The 16,015-nt window shown below is 44.1% G+C and overlaps 1 protein-coding gene across 2 annotated transcripts in view; it reads left to right on the forward strand.

The window, feature by feature from the left end:
- RAD23A (RAD23 homolog A, nucleotide excision repair protein) overlaps positions 1-16,015 on the forward strand; it is a 1,075,282-nt gene that overhangs the window by 885,343 nt on the left and 173,924 nt on the right. The gene's annotated exons all lie outside the window — the stretch shown is intronic.

A 16,015-nucleotide genomic window follows, 5' to 3' on the forward strand; every position in this document is an offset into this window, starting at 1 on the left:
CATATCCGAAGGCTACAAGATCCCCTTCCTTCGCACTCCCTACATTCTCAACAAATCCCTTCCAGATGTTCCACCCAATCTTAAGGGATCAAGCAGTTCAAGAAATTTCAAAACTGCTAAGAAAAAGAGCCAACCAGCCAGTCCCAGCAGACCAGCAAGGATCCAGAATTTGCTCAAGGTCCTTTTTGGTACCAAAAAAGGCAGGGGACTGGAGACCCATTCTTGTTCTCAGCAGACTAAACAGGTCTGTTCAAAGAACGAAGTTCCGGATGGTCACGCTACAGTCCATTTTACCCTTTCTGGGTCAGGACAATTGGATGTGCTCCATAGATCTTCAGGACGTGTACTACCATATCAAAATGGGCAGACGCTCCAGAAGATTCCTCCACTTCCGCCTGGGAGCCAGTCATTATCAGTTCAGATCTCTGCCCTTTGGTCTCACCACAGCCCCCAGGGTGTTCATATGTTTGGCAGTAGTTACCGCTCACCTGAGATGGCAAGGATTCCAGGTGTTTCCATATTTAGACGACTGGCTCCTTACTGCTACCACCAGACATCACCTGCTGCGAGCCAGAGACTATACCATCCAAACTTGCTCCAAACTAGGCATCACAATAAATTTCGAAAAGTCTGCATTGTTGCCTTGTCAATCTATTACCTTTATAGGTGCAAACTTAAATACAAAGGACATGTCAGCGAGACTTCCATTAGACAGAGTGCTAGACATTTGCCGACATGTGCAGGTCTTATTAGGATGAAAAAAAATTCAGGCCAGATTCGTCCTAAAAACCTTGGGTCTCATGGCAGCGGCTATCATACTAGTTCCCCTTGCTCATTTTCATATGAGGATTCTTCATTGGATGCTGTTCACCCAGTGGTCTTTCCAACAACTTCCAATGTCTCACAAGATAATGATCACACACACATGCAAAAACCAAATTGCTTGTTGGATGGTTTCCCCATCAGTACCCCAGGGCAGACCATTTGCTCTTCCTCCTCCAGTGGCTACGGTGACCACAGATACCTCCCTGATCGGGGGGGGGGGGAGGCATTTTCAGGGCAGAACAGTCCAAGGCACCTGGCAGCCTCACGAGTACCATCTGCATATCAATGTCTTGGAGATGAGGCCCGTGCTTTTGGCGTTGCAAGCTCTTCACAACTCTCTTCCTACCAGGACCATTGCAATTCAAACAGACAATATGTCAGTAGTGTGGTACATCAACAAGCAGGGCGGAACCAGGTCCTACCCCCTATGTTGAGAAGCACTCAGACTCTGGCAGTGGGCGATCTCTTCCCAATGGTTTCTGATAGCAGCATACATCCTTGGGAAGTCCAGCGTTATAGCGGACAAGCTGAGCAGAGCAATTCTCATGCCTCACGAGTGGTCTCTCAATCAGACAGTGGCAGACCAAATCTTCCGCAAATGGGGTCAGCCTTGCTGCGACCTTTTTGCCACCCCCTTCAACAGCAAGTGCAACAATTTCTTCTCTCTCCTCCCTCTTCCCGGACACTCCCCCAGAGACGCTTTAGTTCATGATTGGCCTCAGGGACTTCTTTATGCATTCCCTCCATTCCCCCTAATTCCCAAATTGATACAGAAAGCTACCACATTGGGATGCAAGATGATCCTCATTGCCCCATACTGGCCTCGACAAATTTGGTCCCCGTTCCTGCATCATTACCTTCTGGAGCAGCCCTGGACCCAGTTCCGGACCTCCTGATCCATCAATCGGGCGGGCTGCACCAATCCCTTCAATCTCTCCAGCTCACTGCTTGGTTGCTCCACTTACAACCTTAGCCAGGCTTCAGAACATCTCCCACTTGGTGCGTGAAATCATCTTATCGCACAAGTCTACCACTAGAAAGACTTATGCTAGTAAGTGGAAACGTTTCTCTTTCTGGGCAGAGGCTAGGAATATAGATCCCTTTTCAGCCCCTGTGCACCATATTCTGGATTTTTAGCGGAAATTTTTCGTACTGGATCTTCTTCTGCCACGATCAGAGTGCAGTTAGCTGCAATTTCAAACTTTCATACAGGTCTGTCGGACACTAGTATTATGTCCCATAAGCTTTGTAAAGCTTTTCTCAAAGGGACTACTTTACTCAGGCCCCCAGTGAGAGATCCCCCACCTCCGTGGGGTCTAAATTTGACCTTTGCTTCCCTGATACTGCCCCTCTGTGAACCGGCAGCTTCTTGTTCCTTGAAGTTTCTTTCTTGGAAAACCCTTTTTCTGGTTGCAATTACTTCAACCAGAAGAGTTTCTGAGCTTCAGGCCCTTTGTGTTCGCCCTCCTTATCTAGTTTTCCACAATGACAGAGTGTCTCTCAGGACTAATCCTTCCTTCCTTCCAAAGGTTTCTTCTGACAATAATTTGAATCAGTCTATTGATCTGCCTGTGTTTTTTCCAAATTATTTTGGAATCAGATTTAGATCAGAAGTCTAAACCTCAAGATGCACGCACTCGAGGCTCCCCTCAGTATGGAGAAAATCGATGTCTGTGCAGTAACAGAAACCTGGTTCAAGGTTCCTGAGAGCACCCCAGCACTACCAGGTTATAACTCATACCATGCGTTTCGGCCCCAAAACTCGGACCGAAGCACAAAAGGAGGGGGAGTATCTATATTCATCAAAAATACCTACACCTCCAGGTTAGTGGCACTGCACAAAGCATCGGAAACCATCCATGTGCAACTAACAGTGGGCAAAACTGCCTTTCAGTTTGTAGCCTGCTACAGAACACCCTCTCTATTACAGGAACCCCACTTGGCATTCCTGAGAACACCAGAGAATATGAAGGTCTCTCCAAACACTATGTTATTGGGTGACTTCAACTACCCAAGCATTGACAGGGAAAACTACTCGAGCCCAAACACCCTCACCCAACGGTTCCTTGAATTTATAAACTCTAACGCATTGGAACAACTGGTCACTACTCCCACAAGAGGGAACAACATATTTGACCTGGTCATCACCAACATGGGGACTCCATGTTCCACACCAGAGGTAAACCCCTCATTGGTAAGATCAGACCATAAACAAATTTCCCTGGACATCCATATCCCGTCCCCACCCCCTGCCAAGGAAATCACTGTAAAGAATTTCTCAAAAGCCAACTTTGCACTTCTCAAGACTGAGGTGGAATCCTTCAAAGCCCCTGGGACAGAGGATAATACAGCCCAATCCGCAGAATCCTTTACAAATGCATTCTATGAGCACCTGCAGGAATGCATGGATCGTGCTATCCCAAATAAAACCAAGACTCACTTCTCCAAAAACAGGAGACCGGTCTGGTGGACCCCGGCCATAAATAAGCTATACAACAGAAGGAGGAAGTTACTACATGACAGAGCAAAATCCCAAAAAGGGAAGGCATCTCTGATCAGTATTAGCAAGAAACTTCGATCCCTCATAAAATCATCAAAGGCCAGCTGCGAAAGAAAAATTGCCCTAGACACTAAAGGTAATAACAAGGCCTTCTTTAGTTATGTCAGGAACATGGGCGGAAACTCCCAGATATGCTCTGAATTGTTGCTTAACGGTACAAAATATACCGAACCTACAGACATAGCCAACATCCTGGCAGACAGATTCAGTGCAAACTTCTCCCCCCTTCCCCCCCAAAGGAGCAAATGCCTATCCCAACTGAATGTAACCTCCCTGACATCACAGGTGCACAGGTGAAAGCTGCACTCTCTAAAGCAAAAAACACAGCATCTATGGGACCGGACAGTGTCCCAGGTTGCATCTTACACGAGCTCCAAGAAGAACTGAACCCTCACATTAAGTCACTGTTCAAACTTAGCCTTACTACAGGATATGTACCCAAAGAATGGCGTACAGCTACAGTGGTCCCACTCCACAAAGGTGGTGCCACAACGGACCCCGGGAACTATCGCCCCATAAGCCTGACTAGTCTGGTCTGTAAAGCTATGGGGCGTATTATCATGGAACTCGTAAACAAAGACATTGGGAGCCTCCAGACACTGGACCGTACCCAATCCGGCTTTAAGGGCAGATCTTGCCTCTTAAACCTAGTTGATTTCTTTGAAACAGTTACCAAAGCCATAGATGAAGGGAAGGTAGTCCACACAGCCTACCTGGACCTCACAAACGCCTTCGACACAATACCCCACTCGGGCATCATAAATAAGCTTACCAGCTTAAATATCAACCCCTATATCACAAGATGGGTTGCAAACTGGCTCAGAGATAGAACCCACATGGTCTGAATCGCAGGTGCCATGTCCGAATCCAAACCAGTTACAAGTGGTGTCCCACAGGGCTCAGTTCTGGGACCTCTCTTGTTCGGTATATACTTCTCTGAGGTTCAGGCTAACACGGGGGGATTATGGCTGACAAAGTTCGCAGATGACTGCAAACTGGATGCCATAATCGAATCTCCAGCTGACACAAGCATCCACCAAAAGGGTCGCACAGAGACGAATGCTTGGTGCCAGAGCCACGGCCTCAAGCTAAATGCTAAAAAGTGCATAGTCATCCCCTTTGGGAAAAACAAGGTGCCCACAAATTACCACATAGGTGGTAATCCATTAAGTACGGAAGAAGTAATTAGAGATTTGGGGACCAACGTAGATAGTAATCTCTCCTTTGATAATCACATTGCCAAAGTGGTTAGAAAGACCTTCTATATAGCCCACCTTATCACGAAAGGGTTCGCATCTAGATCGAGAGGTCATTGTGCCCCTCTACTCATCAGGCCCATAATTGAATACAATGCCCCTTTTGGGATGTACCTTACCCGACACCTGCAGCAACTGGAGAGACCCCAAAAGTATCTCACCAAGAGGATCATGGGCTACAAACAGATGTCCTATGCAGTTCGACTAAAGAAACTTCAGCTCTACTCAGTTGCTTACCGCCTACTCAGAGGTGATCTATGCCTGACGTACAAAGCCATGTCAAACCCAGAATTAATGGACATGCTCCACCTCAAAAAATCCAAGTCCCTTAGAGCTACACGCTCCAGAGACCTATACCTCAGCACAAAAATAAATACGACATGCTGGAGGGACAGATTCATTTCCCAGAGACTCCCCTCACTCTGAATAGAATCCTAATTCATGTTAGACATAGCCCCTCGCTAACCCTCTTCAAGCGAAATCTGGACGCATGGATGGGAAATCGCAAATTCACCCCTGGGATCTCTTCTGTGTCCCTGCTAGACAGAGGCACAGTAAACTAATCTTAAAAGGGTACCTTCTGTGACCTACTTTACAGAGGCGCACAGTAGGCTAATCTAATAGGGAGGCGGAAGCCAAATACACTCTGGCTAGGCTTATAAATGCCCTAGGGCAGATAGCCTAGTATCTACCTATTAACCTATTCCAACAAGGCAGAGTACAAATTGCATCAGTTGGATGTTCATAGACAGTTATGCTTTTACTTGCATAGAACTAAGCAAATAAGAATATCAGACCAGCTGTTCCTGTCCTATGCTGAGGGCAAACAAGGTCTACCTGTGTCGAAAGTAACCTTATCTAGGTAGTTGACATCTATCATTACATTTACATATCAGCTAAGGGATAAAGAGCTTCCTGCTAAACCGAAAGGTCACTCCACTAGAGCTCTAGCTACTTCAGTGGCTTTTCAGGCAAGATTGCCAATGGAAACTATTTGTGCGGCAGCTACATGGGCCAATCCTCATACCTTTATTTCACATTATAAGCTGGACGTGGCCTCCAGGAGCAGAGCTGATTTTGGTTCCACTGTTCTGAAGAGTCTGTTCCGATGAGCCACCCAAGATTGAGGTGCTAGGGACACTGTCCCAACCAGCAAGAATGAAGGCGAGATAGACAACTTAACATTAAGAAGTTATGTACCTACCATATAACGTTCCATGTTAGTTGTCTTCTTCTCGCCTTCTTTCTTGCGTCCCGAGCTCCATTTCCCCTATCCTAGAAGACTGAGAAGAGTTCCTTATGTTTTTATCACTGGCCAAGTCTTCTCTGGCTATTACTTCTGACTAGGCAGTCTCTCCAGTAGGATTCATGCACCCTACCACATATTTACTGCATTATTATTATAATTGTTATTATTATGTCTGTAGTTAGGTTTACCAAACGAGATCTGGGTATCTAGCGCCAGGCATCATTGGATATATGGGGGCCTCGAGCCAGTAAGCAGCTCTTGAGCTTTTTGAAGATGGCCGAGTCGGAGCCGAGGATCGGCTCCAAGCCCAACCAGCAAGAAAGAAGGCGAGAAGAAGACAACTAACATGGAACGTTATGGTAGGTACATAACTTCTTATTCACAAACGTTCTTCTGTGTCCAACTTTTAATACTTTATCCTTATGCCAGTTTTGTCAGGATCATCTCTTTCTGTGGGTAGGTTTACATACCTACTTATAAAGGTCTTTACTACTTTCTCATGGCCCAGTTTGAAACTTACACATGGTGTGTGCCCTTTCAGTTAACAGTTCCTGCTGTGGGATACCAATCTTGTTCATGATTTTGCTTTCATAAAATTAATACATGTAACCCTTCTAGTTTCTCTGGAACCACTGAAAATCTCAGATTTTCCCTACATGCTCTTTCCTCGAATTCTTTCATTTTTGAAATATCTGTTCGAGTACTTTCGTACGTCACCATTTTCATTTCAGACTCTTATTTTTGCAGTTTTATTGTATCATTTGAATGTTTAAAGATTCTTTCATTTTTTCCAACCTTTTCTGATTTGAGTTTATATTTTTCTTCAGTGCTTTGTTTTAGTCAGCTCTGAGCACATTTGACTTATTTTTTCCTGTAGATTTGGAAGCCATGTCTTGCACCTAAACTGGAACTTGAACTGCTTTTTGCTGAACAGCTGCAGGATTCTTCCCAGTCTGTGTTTTATCCACCTTTTCTAGTTGATTTTGTTTCAGGTTCTCTTAGTCTGTTCTTTTCTGACATCTAGGCTGTGTACTTACTAGCCAGTAACTGAAATTTCAAGCTGATATCAGTGGCTATTGTTTCTCAGTTTGTCTTCTTTCTGGGAGAGATGAAGTTAAGCTGTTGATCAGTGTACACCCACCTTGAAGTCCTTGTAACTCCTGTTATTGAAGCTTTTTTGCATGCTTTTCAGTCCACTTCTGTTGCCTCTGATTCCCAGCCTTTGGCTCCCAAAAGACCAGATGAGTTTTGTAAACTCCCTGATAATGATACATTTCTGTTTAAAAATCATGTGGTGGATCCTTCTTGCTTGTTCACTCTCATCTAATAAGCCTTCTAAACTCCTTGCCTGTGCCAGTGTACTCCTTTCAGCGCTATGAATAGGTGGGGTAAAAAAGTTTATACCTCCTCTGTTTTGGCATTTAGGGCTACTAATTTCCAAACCCATAGGATCACATTCTTGGTGGCCATTCTCAGTTCTTTAAGTAAGTTAATGATGGATTTGTAAGATACCGATGCTAAACAAATAATCAGCCTACACATGTGGCCAGACACAGCATTAAATGCAGTTATGATGCTGTAGAGGTCTTATCCAGAGCAGCAGCTACTGGCTGTGTAATCCACAGGTATACATGGTTAATGGTAGCCAGTCTATTCCTGAGGACTTGAAAGCAAATATAGTGGACTCCTCTTTAGACAAGGATCTCTTGTTTAGCTCCCAAGCTGCCAGCCTTTTCAAAACTCTTCAAGAACAGAGTAAAACCTTAAAGGACTGTAGGCAGCTTCTTTTTAACCTATGTATCTAAAGAAGGGACCCCAGGCCTAGTCAGAAACACAGAAGGGCCCGAGAAAGAGATTCCAAGGGGAGACTTCCCTTTGGGGACATGTCTGTGACTTTTCTCAGCCTCTGTTTCTCATTGCTCCAAGCCGTACTCTGCCCCTCTCAAAAAGGGTTGACCCAATCTTCTCCAACTGGGAAAAGCACCCATCTGTGTGTGGTAATCTGTCATTAAAATAAATACATAAAAACAGTTATGCAGTGTCTTGGATATAGATTCCCGAAGTGACATACCTCACCTCCACACAGATTAATTTGATCTCACCCACTTTACAGGAACTACTGGCACAAGGCATAATAGAGCTGGTGCCAGAAGAATTTGTTGGAAAGGGATTTTACTCCAAACTTCTTTTTTACTGCCAAGGTAAGAAGAACAGTGGAGTCCCGTGCTGGATCTCAGCTTAAAACACTTTCTTAAAAGTGCAAAATGCTCTACCTGTACTGTTTGATACCATTCATTCTGCCCCGACTTTTTTAGTATCTGTAGATTTAAAGGATGCTTTCCTCCTCATACTAATTTCAGATCTCTTGCAGGGGATTCCTATGGTTTTGTATTGGCTCATCTTATTATGAGTTTGCTGCATTGCCCTTTGGGTGTTTCCCAGCTCCAACCCCTCCAGAGTGTCTGGCATCAGTGATCACCTCCTGTCAAACCCAGAGAATTCACGTTTTCCCCTACTTGGATGACCTGTTAATTCAAGATACTTTACCACAAATTCTCAAACAGCACCTCCAGTTCATCCTCCTCCTCCTGTGTCAGTTGGGATTCACAGTCAAGTAAAAAAAAAATAAATAAAATCCCCTGTGCAGCTGTCTCAGGACCTATTCTTTCTGGGCTCAGGCTAGATACAAAACAAATGCAGGTTGTCGTACTGCAAGAGAAGGTAGAGCCTTACAGACTACCACAACCTTGTCTCCCTCAGCCAGTGCTTAGGGGAGATCTTGCGTGCTCTGGGGTTTATGGCAGCTAATATCCCACTGCTCCCACTAGCCAGATTACATATGGGGAAAATCCAATGGTACCTGGAAACACTTTGATCTCGACACTCACACTTTCTGGACACAGTGATTTTCCCTTTTATCCTGTCTCAGATGGGAACTCTTATGGTGGGAAGGATCAGGTAAAACTCAACCCATGGTTTCCTTTCACTCCTCCAGCCCCAGTTCTAGAAATGCACACAACTTGAATGATGTATTGGGGGACCTTGACAGGCACGCAAGTAAAGGACAGATAGTAGCCTTTGCTGCTAAAAGAACACACCAGCCTGAAGAAATGAGGGCCGTTATCCAAGCCCTTCAGGTCTTTTCTTACCATTTCATACTATGCCTCCCATAACTGACCAGTATTTTGTCTCGGGGGGGGGGGGGGTCTTCAGACTGCTGTCTTGAATGAGGAGTTACTCATGTCGGTCTGTATACCCCTATGCTTGGGAGCTGAGATCACGTTGGACGTATGATACTGGGAAGGTAGTGCTTTGGTTAACCAGGCCAGATGACAACAGTGTTGTGTGTTAGGAATACTGCAACAGTGATCAGTAGGACATCTACTGTTACGGTAAGTTCTTACACAGCTGTACTTTCTCCCTTCTTTTGTGAATGGCCAGGAGCAATTACCACAAATTTTCTCACAGACTGGACCTACTAACTCAAGGCAAGGTGCTTGATGTATCCTGATCCCAAAAAGCTGCAGCTGACTGCAGGATGATAGAATATGTGTGTGTGTGTGTGTATATATATTTTTTATTTTTATTAAATTATCACGTATGACATAAGCAGTCTTACATGTTTATATTTTACAAACCATACAGACACAGTTGCAATTACAAACATTATACATTTCAAACCGCATTGACACAGTTGTGGTTGCAAACCTTACTCAGCTATACAGTCATTGTCAGCCAAACATTACATAGCTCATTCAAATCCTGCCTTCTTTTAAACCCCATTCCTCTTCTGCATGTATTGCTTCCACAACTCCAATTTTTTCCCCATGTAATTTGCTCCTACCCTTTTTCTAAAGATCCCAGTTCCAGTTTTCTTTCTGTTAATATATTTTCTACTTCTAGTAAAGTTGGTTTAGAATTTGATTTCCATTTTCTAGTAACTGCTTTTTTAGCAGCCACCATAATTAGACTCAGCAAGGCCTTACAGTGTCTCAGCAGCTCTGATTCTGTATCATAGCTCAAAAGATTATTTCCTTAGGTACACCAGATTGCTGACCCAGCATCTCTGACAGGACAGTCTACAGGGAATATTTAGTGTGCTAACTCATTACCCTCACAGAAAATGTTCCCAGTTACCTCTTTCTTCCCCCCATCACACCTATAGCATTGCTGTGTACTTGAGGAAAAATTCTTTGGAGTTTACTTGTGGTATAAAAAATATGTATATAAACACTTCCAGGCAAAGATCCTAAATCTTCTAGACTTTTTTTGCATATTTGGGAGAATGAATGATATAATCCTAATACTCTTTAGGCACCTTTTGTATGTGGAGCTGCAGCAGGTATTAAAGGAGACAAGAAAACTTGCTACTAGAAAATCTTATATTAGTAAATGGAAAAGGTTTTCTAGTTGTTGCCAGTAAAGGAGCCAACACTTATTTGGGGCTAGTGTTTCTCTGGTTCTTCATTTTTTGTGAGAGTTACTATCCTCTGGCCTGTCTTTCTACTCCATCAAGGATCATTTGTTGTCCATTTCATAATGTCTGCCCAGGGATCCTCTACTTTCAATGCAAACTCATATGAAAATGTTTGACCACGAAAATAAAGTAAAAATATAAAATCTCAAACCACACACAAGCCAGTAGATCCAAATGAAAAGTACAGTAGAGCGTCGATTATCCAGACGTCGATTATCAGAAACGTCAGTTGTCAGAACCAGCCTTCCAAAGTTTTTGAGTAAGAAAAATCATAAAGTCTGAATATGTAAACATTGTATGTATCTGCTTGAGCATGTTTATTGAGCTTGTAGCCAGTTAGTGTGTGAACAATTTTCTTTATTGTCCATTGGAATTGCTGAATGGTTGAAAAATGTTTTCCTGTGTGCAGAAAAAAAGATTTTAGATGTTTGTGGTTCATTTATATGTTTGATTATCCGAACTACCCTAGGTCTCAATTAGTTCAGATAATTGACTCTCTCCTGTAAAACATTTATTCCAATACACTCTGGCGCCTTGGCCAAACAACCTTAAAGGAGTAAATCTGTATAAAACAGCAGTCTCTTAAATATTCAAGCATAAATAAACGATCCTAAAACTATGTAATCAGTTAAATAATTAAACAAATTAAAAATCACCAGTTAATATCCCTAACATATTCCTGAAGCTATACCTTAAAGGCTCTCTTACTTTCCCCTATGTAAAATAAGTTAAATGGGCATTGTAATCCATATGTGATCCCTTCCGTATTGCAACTATATCTTTTATGTGATTCAAACATCGCTGCATTAATTTTGTCAAAAGTCCTTACAGTAAATTTACAGCTTGAACAGATGCCGCATGTAAATATCCCTATACTATTCAATTCCCCAAAGGGAGACATTGCAGGGAAAGAAAATCCACTACAACACCATGTCTTTTAAATTCCTTCCCAGTTTATACAAAATAAAAGAAACATTATACAATATGTTGAACTCCTTAGATTTTAGCAAAAATCCCCAATAAAATGTAACTGTATTTATCACCTGTTCACTAAAAACATTATATGTGGAAATCGTGTAGACTTTTTACGAACAACATTTTTACATGACTGTGCTATTGTATTTCTGTTAATAAAGTTAATACCAAAGTTACCACCCCTGTCATTTAACTCCTTCACTAGATTCTTAGAACATTGCTCCAATAACCCCCTATCATAGCCCCTTTTAAAAAAAAATTGTCTAGTCTTCTGTAATTCATTCAGAAAGTCTAATTCATGGTTACATAATCTCCAGAAACGAAGAAATTCACCATGGGGTAAAGCAGATAGCAAGTGAGGGGGATGACTCCTATTACCCTGAAGGTACTGACATCCATCTTTGAATCATGTCTTTATCATTGCCCTCTAATTGAATGTCTAAAAATACTGTCTTCCCAAACTGAAGTCCATCAAAACTTAAACCAAATCTGTTATTTTGCAAGTTTTGCACAGATTCTCGCACAAAATCATGCCCCCCTTGGCAAATAAGTATTAAATCATCAATATATATGTAATATTGAATCACATATTTCCTGAAGAATTCCTACTTGTTTAGATATTCTGACTCAAATAAGCCCATTAGCAAATTTGCATACATGGGGCAAAGGCTGCCCTGTTGCTGTCCCTTGTATTTGATGAAATAACTCATTAAGTTTAAATTAATTATTCTTTAAACAAAACTGGATAAATTCTATAACAAATCTTGATAAAGGGCTGTCCCCTAGGTAGTACTGAAGTGCCTGCACACCAAAAGCACGTTTAATACTGGTGTATAAACTTCGTGCATCAAAACAAGAGTTTTCCAGAACGTATCATTCATCCACTTAACATCTGATATTTTATTAAAAAGAAATCAAAAGTGTCCCTTATATAGGAAGGTAATTTAATAACATAGGGAAGCAACTGTTTATGAAGTAATGCACCAATATTGTGCAGGAAATATTTACATGCATAAACAGTGGGCCGTCCTAGGGGGTTACAACAATCTTTGTGAATCTTTGGCAGACAGTAAAATAAAGCCATGGTGCATCCCTCACTGCTAAACTTCTTTTCTGCATCATCCCCTAGACAAATACCCCAGTTTAAAACCTTTATTTAATACCTCCTTAAATTTCTCCAAAGCTTCCTTATATTTATCCAAATTAACTATTTCATATACATTTTCATCAGAGAGATGTTCATAACACATTTTCAAATATTGGGTATAGTGCATAACCTCAATCTTGCTGCCTTTATCTCATGGTTTAAATATTAATTCAACCTGTTTACTTAAACCTTGGAATGCCCTCCATTCAGATTTGGTTAAATGAAACTGTGTATCATTCTTATTTTTCATGAATTCATAATATGCTCTTTCTGTTGCATAATTAACCATTGCAGAAAAATGTTGCACCCCCTCATGACTAAAGGGAGGCATAAACTTCCTTTTGTATGTTGTATCATTAGTATTAAGTAAACAGTAAGCATTCAGTTCCAAATTTTCCCGAAAACACAAACTTTCATTCATACTTTCAACAGTATCTTGCAAGGAATTTGATTTATTTATATCATACATATCACTATTAACGGTGTCACGGGAAGGAAAAAAGTATATTAAATGTAACTTCCTAACCAGGCAGAAAATACCACATTTGAGTGTATATATATAATCGTGGTAATAACTATAGGAATAAACTTAAGACCACAATTAAGTACTGAGAATTAAAGTATACCCAGATAAATTCACAACATTGTCACAACAGTTATTATCCAAATTGTCCAAGTCAGAGATGGTCTGTAAACAGTTAATACTGATGTATCAACTTTGTACATCAAGAATTGTCCAGAACATGTCACTCATCCACTTAACATGTTCTCTCTTATAACGTTGTTGAAGCTGTCCTTCTCTCAACACTGGACCTCCCTGTTCAAAATTGGACCTCTCTCTTTCCCTTTTTAGATGTTCGCCACCCATTATGCTGCATATTCCAAAATTTCTGCTGGAAATTGTTCGGATCCTGAGGTGGTGGAAGGGGAGATACGAAGATTAGTCAGTGTCCCATTCTGTGGAATTACCAATCTGAAGTAGTTACTTCATTTGATCTGCAACCTGTGGAGTGTCTGATCCGACCTCGGATCTGATCCGGCAGCGCTCCAAGATCCGAGCTCCTAGCTCCTCCCCCCTACCCATAATCCCCTAGTACCCAACCACATTACCTCAGATCGTTTTTTGCCGCGGCTAAAGAAACTTCCTTGTGAAGAGCTCCTGGCTGGGTGAGATCATTGCTGGTTTTTAAACCACTTTTTCACTCAAAGTTGTGTGTGTGTGTGTTAGTTTCCCTTTTTTTCTGCTCTTGTGCTAGTTTTTTGGTCACTTTTGTTAAATTTATAACTAGTTTTATCTTCACTCCCCTCCCCCTCCTAGTGTTTGGGTGTGTGTGTGAATGATGTCAGAAGGGCCTAAGGCCATTTTCTCTAAATGTACTGAGTGTGGCCACAAGCTTTCTCCAGCTGATGGCCACACTCAGTGCGTTTTGTGCCTGGGGGCAGCCCATTTGTCAGAGGCCTGCCAAATCTGTGCAGCCTTTAACCCCCGGGCACTCCGGGATAGGAAGAACAAAGCTGATCCTGGCGGGAAAGCTCCCCCAGGAGTCGGCTTCTTCTTCCTCTCCCGTTCGGGCTCCAGCTGCTTCAACAGCTCCGGCGCCGTCTATACCCTTAGCTCTACCCGGGACTCAACCTCCCTCATCGGGTTTGAGCTCTGGGGAAACTAGTGCCTCTTCCCTTAGAGAGAAGAGGCACAAGGATAAGGATGGACATAAGTCCCACAAAAGGCGGGCCGAATCTCATCCTTCGGCTCCGCCAGCAAAACTACTAAAATCTCCCTCAAGGGTCTCCGGATCCCCCTCCTCTCGGCGCCGTTCGCCCTGTTTTTCGCCGGAGGAGGATAGGTCTCCCTCGAGATTTTCGAGGCGGCCCTCCTGGCCTGCCTCTCATACTTCATCTAGGTCGACCCGAAGCATCTCCGAAGCGGATATGGATTGGATGATACGTCAGTTCTTACAGACCCAAATGCAGATGGGGATGCTCTTGCCTTCCCCCCCCCTCTGGGGGGGGGAGTGCAGCCCCCATATTTGCCCCGATCACTCCTTCTCCGACTCGTTTTCAGGTCTCGGAGTCATCGGATCCAGGCCCTTTCGGACCCGGGGAATTGTCGGTGCCGATAGCGGTTGTCTCTTCAACGCCGACCATACCTTCGAGCTTGTCGGACCCGAGCTCTCGGGGCCGAGGGCTGAGTGTCGGATCCGAGGGAGTTGCTGTGTCTTCGTCGCTGTTGGCGTCGGAGCACACCTCTGCTCGGCGCCGACTGCATCGGCTCCGACCCCGATCCCTTCGTCGGATCCAAGGAGATTGCTCTCAGAGGCTGGTGAGAGTGGCTCTCCTTCGGCTTTTGAAGTAGTGGAGAGGGTACTGTCGAGGTCCTCCAGATCGACCCGGGCTTCCGAACCTCCACTGTATGAGGGTCAGTCTTCCATCATCCGTCCATCTGGACAGCCTGCCCAAGCCCTCCAGCTAGTTCCCGTGGAGGAACAACAACCCGTGGACGAGCCCTCTTCGGACAGTCCCACCGAGGAGGTCCCTCGGAAACATCGGTGCAAAAGGAGGCACCTGGACTCCCCCGAGTCCATTACCACAAACACGGACTTAGATGATACGGAGGGTTCCCCAAGGTCACCCCCTGAAGATGTCTCCTTTGGAGACATCATGGAAATGTTGCGTATTAGAGGGGGGTGGTCAGCCCAAAAGCCCTCCCTTGATGAGTCCGTGTTCCTGGAGGCCTTTGAGGCAGGCCCATCTACCTCCTGGGTGTCCCCTCCGGCCGACCCCCTGGTGGACTTAATTACCACCAGGGCTTGGAAGGAGGCCGACACCGTGGAGCCAATTCCAAGGCGCCCCGATAAAGTCCTCAGCCCACCCACAGATAGACCGTCTTGGGCCAAAGGAACCCCCGTTGATGCTATGTTGGTGGCAGCGGCCACCAAGAAAGAACTTGCGCAGGAGAGTTCTTCGGTTCACCCGCCGGATAAGGAATCTCGAGCGCTTGACTGGATCGGGAAGCGGATGTTTGCTTCAGCGACCTTTTCCATAAGGGCGCTGAACTATATGACACATACCATTAGGCTACAGCGAGACTTGATTAAGAAATACGCTGCAGCCCCCCCAGAGTCCATGTCGGTCCCAGACACAAAGGTTTTTGAGACTCGAATGGCCACTCTAAAATCCGCTTCTCTCCCATGCAACAGAGGGAGCCGCTAGAGCTAGTGGAGCCGGGGTCATCTTGCGACATCTCTCCTGGCTCCGTCTGTGCGACTTCACGGACCCCTTCAAGGCGTCCTTCGCGAACACACCTTTTGACGGTTCTGCCTTGTTTGGCAAAACTGTTCGCGACATGCTGGTCCAACGCGAAAAGGACGGGAAGACGCTGTCTGCTGTCGGAGTCCGCTTCTCTAATCCCCAAAGATCCTTCTCCAGGAATCAGAGGGGACAAAAGAAGCTGTGGTTCCGTAAGTCTCAGCAATCCCATCTTGCTGCGGACCACTCGTCCTCCAGAGGCAGAGGAGGACAAGGTGGA

The sequence above is a fragment of the Protopterus annectens genome, chromosome 9.part0 (genome assembly GCF_019279795.1).
Source record: "Protopterus annectens isolate FY-2018-M chromosome 9.part0, PAN1.0, whole genome shotgun sequence".
Taxonomy (NCBI): domain Eukaryota; kingdom Metazoa; phylum Chordata; order Ceratodontiformes; family Protopteridae; genus Protopterus; species Protopterus annectens.